The 18,287-nt window shown below is 43.0% G+C and overlaps 1 protein-coding gene across 3 annotated transcripts in view; it reads right to left on the bottom strand.

Moving 5' to 3' along the window:
• The window catches only part of RASGRP3 (RAS guanyl releasing protein 3), an 89,048-nt gene that overhangs the window by 63,345 nt on the left and 7,416 nt on the right, over positions 1–18,287 (bottom strand). The window contains exon 1 of one of the 3 annotated variants that reach the window (XM_081156127.1): positions 11,053–11,119. The exons of the other annotated variants lie outside the window; for them this stretch is intronic. The gene's annotated coding sequence lies outside the window, so the exon portion shown is untranslated. Of the gene's footprint in view, positions 1–11,052; positions 11,120–18,287 lie in introns of those variants that run through there. 3 annotated transcript variants of the gene reach the window in all.

Genomic DNA, 18,287 nt, shown 5'->3' with positions numbered 1-18,287 from the left:
GGCACAAGCAAGGAAGCAAGGCTCTGGGCATCGTAAAAACACCAAGGAAGACCAGAGGCAACTCAAAACCTTAGCTTTAAAGTAAGGAAGGTGAATTAGCTTATTGAAGAAAAGAGCTATAAACTATCGCTTCCATTAATTAGGAAGCGTGTCTGAAATCTGATATGATTTCAAATCTAAATCTACAGATGAGGCTGTTAACTCTCTGGACTGCAGATTGTTATACACGGTTAAATGAGAGAGTCTTCCAAACTGACTAGGAATGGGCAAGTCAAACACACCATAAACAAACAAGTTATTTCTCAAAACACGGTTTTTCAAGTTGCAATGGTAAAACTGATTAAATTCAAATCTCAACCCGCTTCAGGAGCTTCTCTGGTTCATGACCTGAACCACGACTTTGAACCTAAACACCACAGACCATGATAACCCCGGACACCAGGAAAGACACTTGCTGTTTTCTGGACGGGAGTCAAGCAAGGTGCCCCACTCATCTTTAAAATCAGACAACAAAGTTGCTGAAAATAACAGGTCCTAAAAAAATGTTTTAAAGAAATGAAAATGGCTCTTCATCACAGGTAGGAATAAAATACCTCCTTGAGTGCCAGAGGGAAACAGAAATCAAAATGAAAACCTGTCAGTGGCTTGCAGCGCGCACACACGCACACACACGCACACACACACACACACGTTCTCCAGTTACTTACGGGGCGGTTTGGTCGCCGGGCGCCCTGCCTGTCCGGCTGCCAAGCGCCGAGCAGCCAGCAGCTGTTTCCTCCAGGCTGGGGCTGTGTGTCTGCAGCAGTCACATGCGCCTCCTGATAAGTGCGCGGAGCCAGGAGGCCAGAAGCTGAAGTCACCACCGTCCTAACCCACAGGCCGCCCTCCCCGCTGGCTCGGCCCTTTCATTAGCATGCAGAGCAGCGCATTCCTCGGTGTGTTTTCCTTCAGCCACCAGCCCCCAGCAGCTGATCAGTCCCGCTGGAGGGCAGGTCCCCGCCCGTGGAAAGTTGATGTGTTTGTGGGGGAGCAAGGGTAGGAAGCGGGGTGGGGAGCCCGCCAGTCCCCGTGCTCTCCCATCTCACTGTTTTCCCTGGGGCTCAGGACCGGCAACGAAGGCAGCACAGCCCCGCACACAGGTGGAAGCTGCTCCACCTTCCAGGTGCCCGGAGAACATCCATCTGTCCCTTGTCCCGTCTTGGTTTCATTTTTCTCAGCATCCCAGGCTCCAGTCTGTCCGAAGGGCCACCAGACTGAGTGGACTGTCCTGAGGAAGGCAGGCTAAGAGTCTAAGATTGCTTAGGCTTAATTGCAGCACAGCCAGGGCTGCTGTGCCAAGTGATGCGGAGGGGGGCGGATGTGTGCGGGGGTAATGCCGGTTTATCTAAAGAGCTAATGGAAGTGATTTCGGGCTGTTTAAACCAAACTTCCGCACGGTGACCTGCTGGATTGTGTCAGCGTTTTGGGATATAGCAGAGCAGCTGAGATGACCCCCTGAGGAATGGGAGTGAAAACAGGAATTATCATGACATTTACAAAGCACTCTTACGGGGGTGAGGCGGCCCCCTTTGGGGTGCTAGGAAGTTGGGCCCACCGGCTGCTTCCTGGGCTGCTCGCAAAAGGGGCAAACCGCCTGGACGCTGTGTTGAATTCATACTTCTCACCTACCTATGCTGATTTTGCCAACCCTCCCCCTCTCCAGGGAAAGCCCTTGGACTCTCACTTTGGATGGTATCTGACCTCCCGTAGCATCTGACTTCTTGCTATAGTGAGAATGACACTTCCCAAACTCCGTGCCCAAGCAGGGTAGAGTGCACTACTACAGAGTCGGCTCGCTTGGCAATGTGAGCATCTGAAAAGTCTGAAGGTTAAAATGCCCCAGGGGATTTCTGAACCTTAAAGAGCCTGTTAAACTGTCAACCTTGATTTTTAATAAGTGAGATCTTAATAAAGAAGCCTGTGTGGGCAATTTTTCATATCTGAGTTTTGTCCTATAATTATTTACAGTGTTAATCAAACCAGAAGTTTCCCTCCATATAAAGGAGAATGTTTTTTTTCCCAAAATAACAGAAAAAAACCCCTTCGTCTAGCCATTCTTTCAGGTAACTAATTTGTTATCAACATGTGAGAGCCCAATGTGCAAATGGAAAATTTTTTTGCAAGCTTCAAAACATATCCCTTTTTAAGAATTCAAAGTTAGTAACACAAATAAATGAAAAATATTAAAATACAATGTGCTAAAATTCATGTCAGCATCATAAACACTTCTCCTCGTGTGTTGATGTGACCAGTCATTATTCAGAAACAGAAAAGAAGACCTACTGAAGATCTGAAATATTATTTTGATTTATATATACTTTGTATGTACACAACAGAAACTTCTGTGACCTTAGGGTATCCATCCATCACTTTATTTTCAACTGACTGTTAATTTATTTTTGTTGTTAATCTTCACCTGAGGATATTTTTTCTATTGATTTTTAGAGAGAGTAGAAGGGAGGAAGGGAGGGAGGGAGAGAGAGAAAAACATTGATGTGAGAGAGACACAGCAATTGGTTGCCTCTCATATGCACCCTGACTGGGCTGGGGATCGAACCTGCACCCCAGGTACGTGCCGTTGATTGGGATCGATCCTGCGACCCTTCTGGGCAAGGGCTGGCACTCTAACCACTGAGCCACACCGGCCAGGGCTGACTGTGTTCATTACTCTCACAATTCATTTCATACCACATGGTGAGAGACTTCTTGAAACCCTTTGATGACCCATATAAAAAAAAGCCTCCAGAAAAGTAAGCGCAGAGATTCTCTCATTCCGTTGGCAGAGAGGGAGGGATGGGTCCTGATTGTATCTATGAAGCGAGCGTCAGCGCAGATGGAGACTCTGGCCTCTTCCCGCAGGTCCAGGGGACAGTGCAGTGGAAGGTTCTGCAGGGCCGCCTCCTCCCTGCACAGCAACAGGGGAGCCCACCTCTCCCCCAAACTGCCTGCAGGCTCCCCTCAGTTCCTTGCACTCCAGGAGGCCTCCCCTCAGGTCAGAGGCCACCCGCCCCTGGGCTTTGAGTGTCACCCCAGGACTCCCGCCTGCTCGGGCCTGTCCTACAGCAATGCCTCCCACCCCGGCCCTTCGCAGCCCAGCCCCTGGACGAGCGCCTGCCTCCCGGGCTCCCATCCCAGGTCGTCGAAGACCCAGGTTATTGGGCATGGCTTTGGCTTTTACCTTCCTCACCCTCTTGGCTACATCTGACCCATCTGAGTAAGCTCCTTAGAATGTTCTCCTGGGGCTTCTTAAAATTTTACTCCTACCCCCTCCCACTTCTTATGTGGACTTTCCTTCTTCCTGCCCTTTAGATGTGAAAATCCCCTCCCTTCTTTCCCTTCTCTAACATTTCTCATATGTCTTATGACTGAATGACTACACTGGTTTCCTAATTGGTTGCCTTGCCTCCAAAAACCTGTCTCTGCCTTCAGTTTTTAAAATTAATTAATTTATTTATTTTACACACTTTTGTACTGAAAACCTCCGGGGGGCCAAGGTGGTGTGTAGACATGCGTGTGGTCCCAGAACCCACGGCAGGCTGGGGTGCCTCTTCTGCACAGTTCACAGCTGCTGCACTTCTTACCCTGTATTATAATTAGGTCTTCAAGCGCCTATGTTCCATCTAAACTCTGACCACCTTAGAGAAAGTTTATGAATTACTCATTTTATGTCTTTCAATGCCTAATACAGTGCCTGACATGCAGGAGACACACAGCTGAAACCATGCTGAATGAAAAAGTGAACGATGGAAGAGAAGGGTCTCCTGCCTGTTCCTTTAAGGAAACAGAGGAGCTTGCAAAAACTGATTTTATATTAGGCCGCTGAAAAGTCTTATTTCTCCCCCCAAAATAAATGACGGCCTCATTCTATGACCACGCTGTCATAAAACTATAAAATAATTACGAAAGTATAAGTTGAAAAAGAGCCAAGCTCTTGGAAAATTTTATAACTTTTCTTTTAAAAAATTCATTGATTGGAGAAATAAAAAAGGTAGTTACAGGGTGCTCAGAAGTTTTTAATAATGAGAACACCACATATCAAATCGTGTGGCAGAGCCAAGAGAGTTAATGAGAAGCAAAACGAACCAAGACGAAGTGAGAACAGATCAATAATCATGGAAAAATGGAAAAGTTATTGAGAAATTGTTTCTAAGAAATGTTTTCGGTACAGATCCCTTGCATAACCAAGTTGTCTCTGATCCTCAAGCCACAGATAATTTCCAAACTATATGAAATGTTCACGTGGACAGAAGTAACAAAGAGACGACATAATGCCTGTGACTTAAACTGCTAACGCACAATGAAGACAACCACAGGCTAATCTCACGTATAAGCACAGCTGACCTTGGAGACGTAGAAAGATCTCAAGACTAAGGAGTGCGTTAGCACAGCCACACAAATGAGCCCACTGAGAAACGATTCTGCATTAGCACAGTAGGTAATCTTGAAAAGACTTTTGATAAAATTCGATATTAGTTTTTTTAAGGTAATAAAATGGAGTTAGGAGACTTTTTCTTAGCTTGCTAAAGTTATCTATATCAAACCAAACACAAAATCCGAAGCAAGGGACGGTGCTTGCTGTCACTACCACCGTTTAGCACTGTTCTGGGCATTTGAGCTGTTGCAACCAGGTGAGAAAAAGAAACTAAATGCTGCCCGGCCTTTGTTGACAGTTTGGCTCAAATAAACTCACAGAAATTCTTCACGGGTTTGAATGTTTCTTATGTTTGACAGGAGGGTAAAGAAAATTTTAGAAAACAACAAGGGGAGGCTACTAGGTATTAAATAGGCTAAAACCATCAAAAATTAAAAGTTTGATACCGGTGCCAAAAGAGGCAGAGCAATGGAACAGAACAGAAAGCCCAGAAATATAAATACAAGAACTATATTAAAATGTTTACTTGTTAAATATGGCAGTTAAACCCAACGGGGGAAAATGGATTTTTCAATAAATGGTTGAATAATTACTATGAAAAATAAAGATGCAATTATACCTCATACCATACACAAAGTAAATGCCTAGTGGACTAAAGAGTTAAATGTGAAAATATAACCACATGCAAACTGGAAGAAAATCATGCGATTATTTTTGTAATCTTAAAATTTTAAATCATGATTAAATACTTGTATCATGAAAATTATTTTAATGATGATCACAAAAGCGGAAAGCATGAAGAAAAATTTTAAATATTTAAATGAATAAAATGTAAAATGGATGTATATGAAAATTAACCCCACCATAACCAATATTAAGTCACAAATGACAAAATGAGATTTTAAAATGGTAAAGGGTTAATAGTTTTAGCATATAAATAGCATTTATAATTAACAGCTGAGCAAAGGATATTAGAAGAAATATGACTGATCAATACATATGAAAAATAATTTAGCATACTAAAAAACAGTATAAATTAAACAATAGGATACCATTTATCATCTCTAAACTTGATAAAGATAAGAAATTGATAATTCCCGATGTTGGCAGGAGGTTTGGAAAATGGCACCTTCATACTCTGCTAGCAAGAGTATAAATTGGTACATGTAAGGAAGATAATTTTGTAATATGTAGCAAAAGCTTTTAAAAATATGTTTTTGTTCTAGAAATATATCCCAAGAAAATAATATGGATTTTCACATGTATAAGGATGTTCACAGAGTACTGTTCATACTAGTTAAAAATTAGAAACAATCCATGTGCCAAAAGTAGTTGAATTGTAACACACTCATAAGAGGTAGCACTTTGCAATCATTATAAAATAATGTTTGAGCTATATTAACATGGAAAAATATTCAGCATAGATTAAGTGAAAAAAAAACCCACAAGTTACAAAACAGTTAATTCAGTATGATCCCATTTTTCTAAGAAAATATGTCAACATATGTAAAAGTCTGAAACAGTAAACTTTAAGTTTTTAATAGTAGTTATCTTTGGGAGTTGGGGTCATTTACAGGTTTTCTTCCCTTTTTTATGCTTATCAGCTTTTTTCCTGCTTCGGTGATAAATGTGTCAGTTGTTCATTTTTAACTGAGATCTCTTTTATGTAGGAGAAGAGAGAGTAGGCTACCCAAAGAGGAGTGAGACGTTGGTAAGAAATGTGGTCAAGAAATAAGGACCCGGAGCAGAAAGGCCCGGCCATCCATTAACAGAGCCAGACACTTCCTCCGGGCCGCCTCAGTTTCCCATTTTCTGGTCTAGGACCCAATATTTGATAGCAAGTCACCAGAAGTGGGGGAACCACCAGGTTCAAAGGATGCAGGAAGGGAGGGGAAGCACCGTCCTCCCTGAGCACCTCGGCTCTGGTTTCTCAGAGACGTCCTGATGGGCCTTTGTGCCTATCTGAGGCATTCCCTTCGGTAGAAATTCCCAAATAATATCTGTGCACCCCATGCACACATGGTCAGGCGGCGTGACCCTCCCCTGCCAGCTGCCACCTCCTGAAGCTGCCGGTCCACCCACCACCTAGTTCCAAACCCCAGACAAGCTGCTCCAGGTTGGTGGCACGCCGCCTGCTGGTCAATTTGAGGTACTAGCTGCCACGTCACATCACCACCCCCACCTTCCTTTCTTTCAGGGGGACCTTTCACACAACACGACTCTCTTAAATAAAGACCCAGGCACAGCCACTTAAGATAAGAGCAGCGCTAGCATATGCCTGTAACAGGGAGGAAGAAAAATTGTGAAACAGTCAGAGAGTAGAGTTTTTAATCTCTAAAGACCCTGTACAAAGCAAATCACTGTCCATTCATGAAAAAATACAGTGTCTGTGTTCGATGCACGTCGCATTTGGAGATTTACCAAAGTAAGTGACAAAAATATCTGCTCTCCAAGTTTATGATCTCTCTGGGAGGAAAGTGGAACAGGTAGGAAGCCATACATAAGGAATAATAATTATTATCTATCATAACAATGAGTACCTATCAACATGGTAACGTATTAAATTAATATATTATTACTACTATATAATATAACAAACTGACATCTGTGCACAATGCTCATTTAATTCTCACAGCAATGCTCAGGGAGATACTCTTATTAACCCTAAGCGACCTTAGTGAGATGAACTAGCCTGCCCACAGCTGGTAAGCAATAGAGAAAGAGAGAGAGAGAGAGAGATACGGATGTGAACCCAGTCCTGCCTGACCTCAAATCTCGCACATTTACCCCCAAAATGATTTAGTAGCCACAGGAGTTTTTCATAGACCGGCTCAACCTTTTCTAGTTGAAGCTGCTTAGCCTAATGACTAAGGAAGACAGCCTTGACCGAGGCGGCCCCTGCGGAAGGTGCCTCCTGACCCCAGTCCGCACCCCCTGCCTTTCTTCAGGATCCCTGGAGAAATTCCCCATTTCTGGACAGATCTGCCCAGATTAAAAATAGACTTCTACTTTTAGTCTCTTTTTCCTGTCTTCTATCTCTTCTCTTTTCTTTCTTCCTTCTTGTAAAATTAATTTACTTTTAGAAAACACATTACATATTAGCATAGCTGTATCTACTTAATGTAATTCATTTCTATTCACCTTTATGGCAACATTTTCCCTGTTACTGTCAGCTTCTTAGTTTAGGTTGGATTTCTAGCAGAAGCTTCATTCAGTAAAACGCAAGAAGGAGCATTTAGTATTTATGGTGCAAAGCACCTTACGCCTCTGTGCTTTCCGAGAATCATTTAGTGTTCGGAAGACAACAGAAGGGCAGTTTTCAGGTCATGATTCTTTCTATTCAAGTTCCAGCATCATTACTCTTTCAAAGCTGAAAATACAAAGCTGATTCAGGGATAAGTGAGGCAAAGAAAATATTTAAATTTATTTTTCTCTCGAAAAGTCTGATAGTTAAATGCATGAGGTGGGGCCCAGTTAAGTCTGTAGGAATCATAGAAAAAGCGCGGTTAGAAACTCTAAGTCCTCTTATTCTCACAGGCAAACTGTAGGCCCCTCGTACAGTTTGCCTATGAGAATCCCCCATCCCCCACCTCCATCCCCCACCCCCATCCCCCACCCCCACCCCCACCCCCCACTGCCCCTTCACTCTCCCCCAGCACTGGCCTTCGGAGTCTGCTAAACTGTCAGGATTCACACACAGCCCACTGGCCTTGGCTGGAAGCCGCTGCTCAGTGTACACTTTCTGAATGAATGAATGAATGAATGAATGAATGAATGAATGAATGAATGAATGTTTACACCATGGTTGTAATTAGAAAATAGCCCTATTAGTTTGAGACCAGATCCATCTGCCCCAAATTGTTCACAGTTCTCTCCGTTCTGCCTAACCCCGTCCTCGGGTTCCGCAGCATCCAAGCCCAGCAAGCTGACTGCGAGCCCTGTTTCCCCTCCTCGCTGCCAAACCGCCCGCTCAAGCTCCAGTCCAGCCCTTGCCGCCTCCGGGCTGTAAGTCTGAGCGGCCGAGCCCGGAGCGCACGGCCAGAGCCCCTCCGGGGTGCGGTCGCCTCGATCCCCGCGTCCTTCCACACGGCCGGCCGCTTACAGGGCCTTGCTCAGCCTTCCGCCAGGGCCGTGGGATCCCTCCTCCCCTAACCCTCTGTGTGCGGGAAGCCTTCGGCTAAGGTTTTCTTTCTCGGGGCTTCTTGGGAACACAGAGGCAGCCACAAGCAGAGTGGGGACCCGCCTGACGAAGGAGGACCTCGTATTCTTGCAACAGGATTTTCTTATTTGCAGATCAGAGGGAGGCAAACACCACCACCAACGAAAAGACACTTCTAGGAGCACATTTTTTTAAATGGTAGAAAAATTTCCAATTTTTTTTCATGTTTTAATTAAACAAGGAGTGTTTATTGTCCTTTGTGATTGTCAGCCTTATGACCAAAAGGCCGTAGATCCATTTAAGCTGCGCTAAAACTCTCAAGTTGAGGGGAGGCGTGAGAACTGAGAGGTGGGTGCTGTTCCCTTAATATAAACATAGGAAGTCAGCTCAACAAAGCTTCTTGGCTGGTGGAGTTAAACACGTGTGGTAAGAAATCAATACAGGGAGCATGGGCTAAAACAGCTGGAAAATGCCAACCTAAATGGTGAACCTATAAATTATTTATTTAAATATATTTTTATTGATTTCAGAGAGGAAGGGAGAGGGAGAGAGAGATAAAAAAATCAATGATGACAGAGTCATTGATCGACTGCCTCCTGCACCCCCCCCCCCCCACTGGGGATCAAGCCTGAAACCCGGGCATGTGCCCTGACTGGGAATCAAACCATGATCTCCTAAATCATACAGGTCTATGCTCAACTGCTGAGCCACGCCAGCTGGGCTATAATTTTTAAATATATATTCTACTGGTCAAAATAACTACATTATCATATTGAAGAAGTCTTGTTTCCCATTATAAAATAAGAAAAGTAGGACACCTATGTATGTGGTTTTACTTTATAAGATATTTAAATTTAAAAAGCAATACTGCTCATTATAGCAAGTCAAACAATACAGAGACATACATAAAGAAAAATGTTTAACTTCTTTTTCCCATGATTCCCCTCTTGCTGAGATAACACACAGCTATGAGAAATAAGTCTCATAAAGACATATACATATATAGGGTGGTATCCCCCCAAAATGTATACAGACACTTTGAATAATTATAAAGACGGTATTTATTAAAGTAAATTTCATTTTCAAAACCGAGCTATCAGCTGTTAAAGTGTGTATACATTTTTGGGGACACCCTGTATATGGGGTTTTATTTTCCCATTTAAAAAATTAATCTATAATTAGATTTTCCCCTTAACAATGTATCATGGCCACGTATATAGGGTAAAGTCAATAATTATAGATTTAATTTATTCTTTTTAGTGGCTGCGTACACCTCCATAGTGTAGTAGTGTGTATTTGACACTCCCAGGGTTTTGCCTCTATAAATAGTGTTGACTAAACATCCACACACATATATCTTTAGTTTCTAGTGCTTTTATTTCCATAGGCTAGATCTCCAAAACCGGGATTATTAGGACCGCAAAGTTATTCATTTTCCTTTGCACACTCAGCTATCTTCCCAAAACCAAACTAAGAGCAATGCATGGCCTTAAAAAGACTGATAAATGTCAACTCAGAGGATCAGGATGATGAGATGCACCAAAAACTCATTTCAGAATCATATCCCGCCAGGCATATTAACTAACTATGTTGACTCTTGCTTGCTTTTCACGTAGAATAATATTTTCCAAAATCAAAGCATCTTAAGCCAAACTGATTAAAACCTGTCAAAGTTACAAGTGGGTCTATTCCCCCCCGCCCCCCCCCCCAGCTAATCCTTATGATCTGCACACACCAAAAATTTCATGAGCTCTAAAGGCATTCCAGTTGTTGAATCAATTGTTGACTCATTTTTTAAAAAATGTATGAGCCCATGTGAACTGATACGTTAAGAAGAAGAAATGGTAACATCACACTAAAAATATTTTATTGTACTTTCAAAGCATGCAATGGTGTTACTGCAAAAAACGGCCAGTCAGGGCCTCACTTGTTTTCATCTGTTTTCTGGACTGTGAACTTAGTAACCAAAGAGCCCATCTCAGTGAAGCCGGAATGGGGCCCACGATCCAAACCCAGGGGTAAGGGGCACCCCGTGTCTACAGCTGCACTCCTCCTGCCTCGGGGTGTTTATCTAAAACTACCTCTTCTAAATTACACGGTTTCGCCATGTCATTTCATTTGAAACTTTGGAGGGAGAGGCTGGACTCTCTTTGTCTATATTTTTAACAACATATATATTCCACATTACCGTTAGCTAATATGGTTAACCCAGCCAACACACTCTAAGACACAAACGACTGAGCACAGGGCTCCCTGCCTTAAAAGAAAAAATAAATTATGTTCAACATAAATTCAAGGAATCTGTTCACATTATCAAAGCACTCTTTGTTTTATAAAGCCACTCATTGCAGGATTGCAAGAAATGTGTGCACCCCTGAGTGCATTCAAAGTGGCATTTGACCAACCAAAATTCAACTCATATTATTCAAGAACACATTTGTTAAGTAAAATAAACATGAGTCCGATGTTGGACCCAACTTACTGGCCCAGATGGTCTGTGTCTTTTCCTTCCGAACAAAAAACATGGGCAAGCAATTCCTAGCTGCCTGTGAGGGCGACAGTGGATTGCACAACCTCCCAGGGTGCTTTAGAGCAACCAGCTAAAAATAGCCCCTCAGCTCTCACATTAATGTCCTCGGCTGAAGGGCCACGTGAAAATATAAATTGCCAGAAATATGTCCCCTGTCTTCTCCTTCCATAGGACTACTCTTAGCTGAAAACCCCCAAGGTAGTGTGGTGAGTTGGGGGGATCTTGGCACACTGGAGAACCGGGAAATCAGGATTCTCACTCCCCAGTCCAGCCACTCATGAGCTGAATCCCTTAACCCTTTAAGTATAAAATCCATAATTGCAAAAGGGAATGGTATCCCCCAACTCAAAGGGTGGCTATGTGGGTTGGGAATAGTGCATTGCATTTCGGAGTCTATCCTATAAAAAAAATCAATAAGTGCAAAAAGATGTATGTAAGACAAGTACAATGTGTCACTCATAATAATAACAAAGAGGGAAACACCCTAAAAATAAGGGGAGATGGACCAAAATAATTTCAATGCATTAATTCAATGCTACCTGCATCACACAGTCATGAAAAAGATGAAATGGGAAGATGACTTTGATGTAATAAGTTTAGAAAGCAAGCTGCAAAATCACTGTGCATAAATATTGTTTTAAGCCAAAAAAAACCCCCAAAAAACTCCACTATGCATTTAGCTCCATTTTTATTACAATCACATATGTTGTCAAATGCACAAACATCTGCCTGAGTTCAGAGCGGTAATGGACAAGCTGTAGACATATATCCGCTCTGAAGAAAAGAGGGTCGCAAGGGTGACGAGTCTCTCCTTTGTTACCTATTGATTTCGGTATCGAGTACATTCATTTACAATAAGCCTGCACTGTTTTGATAATGAACAATTAAGGTCAATAAAGAAAGCAATGAGAAATAATTAGCACGTTGCCCAGTGGGCTTCCATGAACGATTACCATAGTTACTTCTGTCCAGAAGCTGTAGGACTCAAAGAAGACGAGTTTGCAGGAAACTCGCAGAACTTGGCAACATGCACCCGGTTATGCTCCTGTGTGAACTGGATCCATTTTTTTTAAGTGGTTGTTTATGATCTCAACTGTGGTGATGGCTTCATGGGTGCCTATGTACGTCAAGATATTGAAGTGTATACTTGTAATAAGTGCCATTTATTATATGTCAATTGCACCTCAACAAAATTGTTTTAAAAAGGGAGGGAAGTGGAGCTAAATATTTCAACAGTAGTAGCCTGAAAGATGAGAGAGTGAGATGAGAATGATAGGTGTCCAAGGTCTTCATATTATTCAGATGGTATCAGTACAAAGATTAATATGAGACACTGTTAAATCAAATAAATATTCAAAGTATAGTCACTAAAAGAAGAGAAATGGATCCCATAACTTCCAAAACACTAGCGGGATGAAACTGGAATAAAGAAAATTTGAAAAATCCAAAAGGAGGCAGGAGAAGAGAGAAAAAGAGTGATAACAGAAAATAAAAACGGCATTAAATTAGCACCCCAATATCCGCAATCAGGGCCGGTGGCCTGAACCCACCATAAAGTTGCCAAGGCTATCAGTAAACTGGATGGAAAGGGGCCGCGCTAAACCTGACACGCTCAGGGAGCCAGCGCCGCGGGCCTAACCACGTAGGGCGGTCTGAACATCCAAGTCCCTAACTAACAGGGGGTCCTGGTGGGTGGTCACGTCCCACCCCCTCGACAAAGGTCGATTTTTACCTTAAGTGAGCCCATCTATTGTCTTTTTTGCATCTAAGATGACATACCTTGGAAATGTCAGTTACCTTTTTCCAGACCCCCAGGGTAAAGCCACCAGGCGCCAGGGCAGGGGCCACCCAACTCCTCTCGCCGCCGCATTCCACCTCCACGGGCTGGAAAGGTTAACGGGCCTGTGCTCACCCACGTCCGCGTGGCTTTTTATCCAGCCTCAGAGATTTCCCTGCTTTGCTTTTTCCCTCCCCCTTAATCTACCGCCGGCGGATTTCATGTGACCCTCCTCACATCTCCTCCTTTTATTCTAAAGTATAAAATAAGCTGCAAAACTGCCATTCTCCAGAGTATTTTCCCAGTTCATTGAGAGTTTGCTTCCTGAAAGTTGTCATCAATTTGGCTCAAAGAAACTCATCAAAAGTCTCCACAGGTTTGGACATTCCTTACGTTGACAAAATAACAAATACATGGATCTATTTTTAATCAGCGCAGCTCCACAGGGGTGTGTGTGCGAGTGTGGGGTGCGTGTGTGTGTGTGTGTGTGTATATACACAGATAAGAAGATCAGGTACCTCTCCCCAAGTTAACCTCTTTTAACTGGTTTTCTGAAGCCTTGAGATTAACTGAAGGAAAGTTCTTTATACCAAAAATAACAAAGGAAACTGACTTGGTGGGGAGGGAAGTGGAAGGGAGAGGAAGAGAACTGGCAAAGGGAAATAAAGTTTCCCTATGGTAACTTCAGCAGAATGGTGAATGGAAGGCCTGTGAAGTTGTCCAGCCGATGGCCAGCTGGCCTGCAGAGGACCTTGGAGCCCTTCCCCCTAATCGTGAGGCCCTCGGGGCAGGGCGGGCTCGCGCCGGGAACCCAGCTCCTCTTGCTGGAGGAGGTCTGAAGGCAAAGAGGCCTTCCCTGCACGGTGGGGCCGGAGCCTGGGAGAAACGTGAGCCGAGCCCACCCAGACCACACTGGACAACTCATTCATTCTTCCACGGCGCCTGCGGAACGGGCTGGATGGTTCTAATCAAGCTTATCTGGAAAACAGATGGAAAATTCTTCCCAGAAGTTAATCCTTCAGTCATTTTCCAAAAGGAGGCCACGTGGCTCACCCTGGCTGTGTGCGTCTGGCAGTGGCTCTGCCGGCCCCCGCTGATTGTACACGTGCTGGGGTCCATGTGCAGGGAACTGTACTCAAGACCCTGGGAGACCGAACAGTCATGCTGTTCATTGCCGGTAACAAAGTTCTCCAAATGCCCCTCCCAGCCCCCTTATCTAGGAATCTGTGATCCCGCCTGACCCCCGGGATGCTAAAATAGAAATCCTGTCAGATTAAGGAACAAAAGACAGGATTTCTCTTGCCAGCTCTGCCTTCATCTAGTTGAGGGATAGTGAGTCCATCTCGTCACCAGTGAGTCCCCCTTAATAATCAATAATAAAGCAAATGAAATAAGTTAGGGAAAAGTACTTTAGAAACCTGTAAGTTATTGTAGAAATGTAAAGTATGCTCACCTCTTACAACTATCTGTGGATGGACACTTGGGTTGTTTCCATTCTTTGGCTATGTGAATAATGTTTCTCTGAACATTGACGTACTCCAAAGAGATTTTTTTAAAAAGCATAAAACATGGCTCAAGGAATTAAGCTGATGAGAGAAAAAACTCCTGGGAAATTAACTATAGAGGCAATAATAGCTGAATCGGTGAAAGAAATATCACCAAGCATCATGTGATGAAATATATTAAAAGGGGCAGCAGATACAGGTAGGTGGGGTTGTAGTTTTCCATGGAAAAGAAGAAACGGATGTTTGGAAGAAAATGCCCTAAAAGCTAAAGAAATTGAGAGAGAACACCGGAAAGGATTGGGAGGGATGGGAGTGGTTTCAGATTTCGGAAGAGGTGAGCCACAGGGATACATTATTCAACAGGCCTAACTCTCGTTCCACTTCCTCGAGCTACGCACATACTTCAATTCACCTGAATGTCCCTGAATCCTCTTGCTGACTAGTGAGACTCACCAGTGGCCCTACTCAACCCAGATTCCTTGACCTTGCCTGAAGGCCAGTTAGCGCCTGACTTTGCCACCCCTTCCTCACTTACTAGTGATGAGAAAAATCAATGGTAGCAAATGTAGGATCCAGTAGTTAATGGCACTCATGAAGCTGTCAAAGACTGGCTTGGAAAGCACACTGCGTGCAAAGGCCAGTTCCACACACCTCCCTCCCTCTCCTTTTCCCCTTCTGTCTCACGAGCAGACACAGACTCTTGCGTTAGAGCCTTTCTCTCCACCTCCCTCTCTTCTGCCTCTCTGCCTGACGTCCAAATGTACGCAGGGAAATCTCACCCTGTTTGGGAACCAAAGCTCCTGCTTATGGCTGCACAACTAAGGCAAGTCCTGGAGGTGCGTCGTCGTTAAGGAAAAGGCAAACCCAATGTTTAGAAGATGACGCCGAAATGAAAAGGTCTCCACCCAAGAGGCACATGGATAAGGCAGGCTCCTTAGAAAAGGATTTCATCTCTCCTCTCACTCATCTCTAGTAAACCTCCTTTCCCACCAAGATCAATGGACAAAAGAAATATAATCGATATTTTATGCTTGTCCTGGCACCTGGCACAGCCCCTGGCACTTCCTAGATTCTTTATCAGTGCTCAGGGCTTTGGACACAAGGCGATTGTGGGCTGATTCAATAGAGTCTTTTTCTGTTTCAGTTAGTTATGAATATATTATTAATGTAACACAATTATTAACATAGTATTAATGTATGGTATATCAATGTAGAAACAATATGTTAATATTTCATTATAAATGCATTGTAATAATTTCATAATATACATTTATAATGAATTATGATTTAATAAACAATAATTTAACATAATACATTTTTAACACATTGTAACAATTTTATTGTAAGTATATGGTATTTTAGGTGCACATACCAGTTACTCTTTATGACTTTGTTTCTATAGGAAAATGAAAAGTGAATTCAGAGGGCCAAGAACGGTCTTCAAAAAGAGTTTCTGGAGCACTACCAATTTGTAAATCATGCAGTGGATGGCTGTTATTTATACTTTAAAGGTATTTAACTTTTATTTTGATTTCAGAATTTTCTGACTGCTTTAAATCTAGCTTCATAACCAAACCCTGATGGAATAAGAAATGAACCCAAACTATGATCGCTCCAGTTGGCCGCGACTCCCTGCCAGCATCTCCGGGGCCCTGCTCCAGGCCTCTGCCATGGGCGGGCCGTAAGAACCTACAGTGTCTTTTAGCTTTGTCCCGTCCACCAGTTCTATTTTGGGATCTCCATGTTTAGCACACGGAGCTATCTTTATCGCTCCAGCTGACTGCCGTGAGAGTCCCCAGGGCAGAGGAGTTACACAAGATTATTGAAGCGTACTTCCTACCCTTCAAACAGGACAATGGAGAATGCAGAAAAGACATCAGCAAGCGGTCACAATGTCAGAAGTGTCTGTGCGAGTGTGTGTGTGTGTGTATGTGTGTGTGTGTGTGAGAATCACTAAAGTTTTCTTTCTTTGCACTCAGTTTTATGTATTGGTAAGAGCACCATTTCTATAATGCTTCCTGGAAGTTCAGTTTAGTCTGTATAATGTAACCTATTCCTATGCCTAAATTCACTTGAAACCATAATGATAAAATTAAGTTTCTTACAATCCTCTAGTCCAGATTTCAAAACTGGGAGTTTTTTTAACACTTCTGTTACCATTATTTTTAACTGAGGGACCCAGAGTCAGGCAACGTAAATGAACAGTTGGATTGCTCTAACTGGCCGAAGCTCAGAAACTGCCCACCCTTCGCTTGCTTTCCGATTGCCCAGCTTTAGTTGGTGTCCCTGGGAGTGGCCGGCTGAATGTGTCATCATGAGGACGGCGAGTCCTGACAGGCAGGAGAATCTCACAGCCTGAACTTCAGATGCTGTGTGTGTAACTGGGAGCACGAGGGCTCTTCTGTTTAGAGCTGAACCGTCCAACACAATAGCCACTAGGCATCTGAAGCCACCGAGCACATGAAATGAGGCTTGTCCGAACTGAGGTACGTATAATCATAAAATACACATGGGATTTCAGAGACTTGCTATAAAAGAAATAATGTAAAGTATCTCATTAATTATCTTTTGTATTGACTGTATGTTAAAATGATAACATTTCAGATGTATTAAAATTAATTTTAGCTCTTTGTTTCATTTTTTAATGTGGCCACTAGAAAACATAAAATGACATTCGTGACTCACATTTGTGGCTTACATCATATTTCAATTGGACGGTGCTGGTCTGGAGGCCTCGGCAATAAATAGCACGACCAGTAAGCGGTCTTTAGATAGGAAGTCAGAGCTACTGCCGAATTTTACTCCAAATCAGGCTCATCAGAGGAGACGACGACTTAGGATAAAGGTCAGAGTAGCCGCTGGATGTTTAGTTCTCCCACCCAGAGAATTTTAATAGTACCCAAGATGGTTAAATGTCTTGGACACAGCAAGAGAGAAATGTTACCTTAGTGCATGTAATCCCTGATTTATTTAGCACTTTCCTAATTGATAACACAGCCCTTGTTTTCATCTCAGCCCTTATCGATTGTGCTCATTTCACAGCATGGACACTGGAAAGTGAATCATGAATTCACTTGTTTCGAGGATCTGTTGTTTGTTTCCGCCTCCACTGCTGCTAAAATGAAGACTAGGAATCGTTTTGCAGAGAACAGAAACATGAATTTAATTTTTAAAAGTTTAATGGAAAACAAAAACTTTTAAGACTTTGTGGTCAACATGTGGCTAGTCACTGTAGGAGCATTATTCCCGGACAGGAGCACAGGGAGTTCACATTTACCCTGAATATTAATATACATAAAAAATGCAGTCCCGAATCCCTGATGTGGGATTACCAGATTACCGAATTAAAAGCATATTGGGGGTCATTGCTGCCAGCAAAGAATTGTGTAACTTCTGGTAAAAAAAACAATAGTGATTTCAGGAGTATGCTGAGAACAAAACAGTAATATCTTTGTAATGTTCTGAAGTTGTTGCATGAGACTGGCTCCACTGCATTTCCCAGCCTGATTTGCTGACCATCTTTTCTGCCCATAATTGTTTTCTGCCATTCATTTCCTCCAATTGTCAATTATTACTAAAACAATTATGAAAAAGAAAAAAAGAGTGTGTGTCTTTGTTTCCTGTTGCTAATGAATACAGTGAAGTCATAGAGCCGGCTAGTGCATCAGAATCGTTTCCACTGCAATGAATTATGCTATCACAAACAGGATACAGCTCTTCCCCAGGGCACAGAGGCTGCGAGGGGGCTGAATGAGCAGAAGCATGATGGTCAGCCGTGACAGCGAGAAATTAGGGCGCTGGGACTCAGCGCTCCGCCTTTGAAAAACAAACTGGGTTTTGTTCCTGACAATAAAAGTAGTACATGTTTTTCCCGGAGACAAAGTAGAAAATAAAAATCATTACGC

Source organism: Miniopterus schreibersii (genome assembly GCF_964146895.1).
Source record: "Miniopterus schreibersii genome assembly, chromosome: 13".
Classification (NCBI taxonomy): Eukaryota; Metazoa; Chordata; class Mammalia; order Chiroptera; family Miniopteridae; genus Miniopterus; species Miniopterus schreibersii.
Note: the sequence above shows the minus strand (reverse complement) of the source record. Positions and strands in the feature narration are given on the sequence as shown.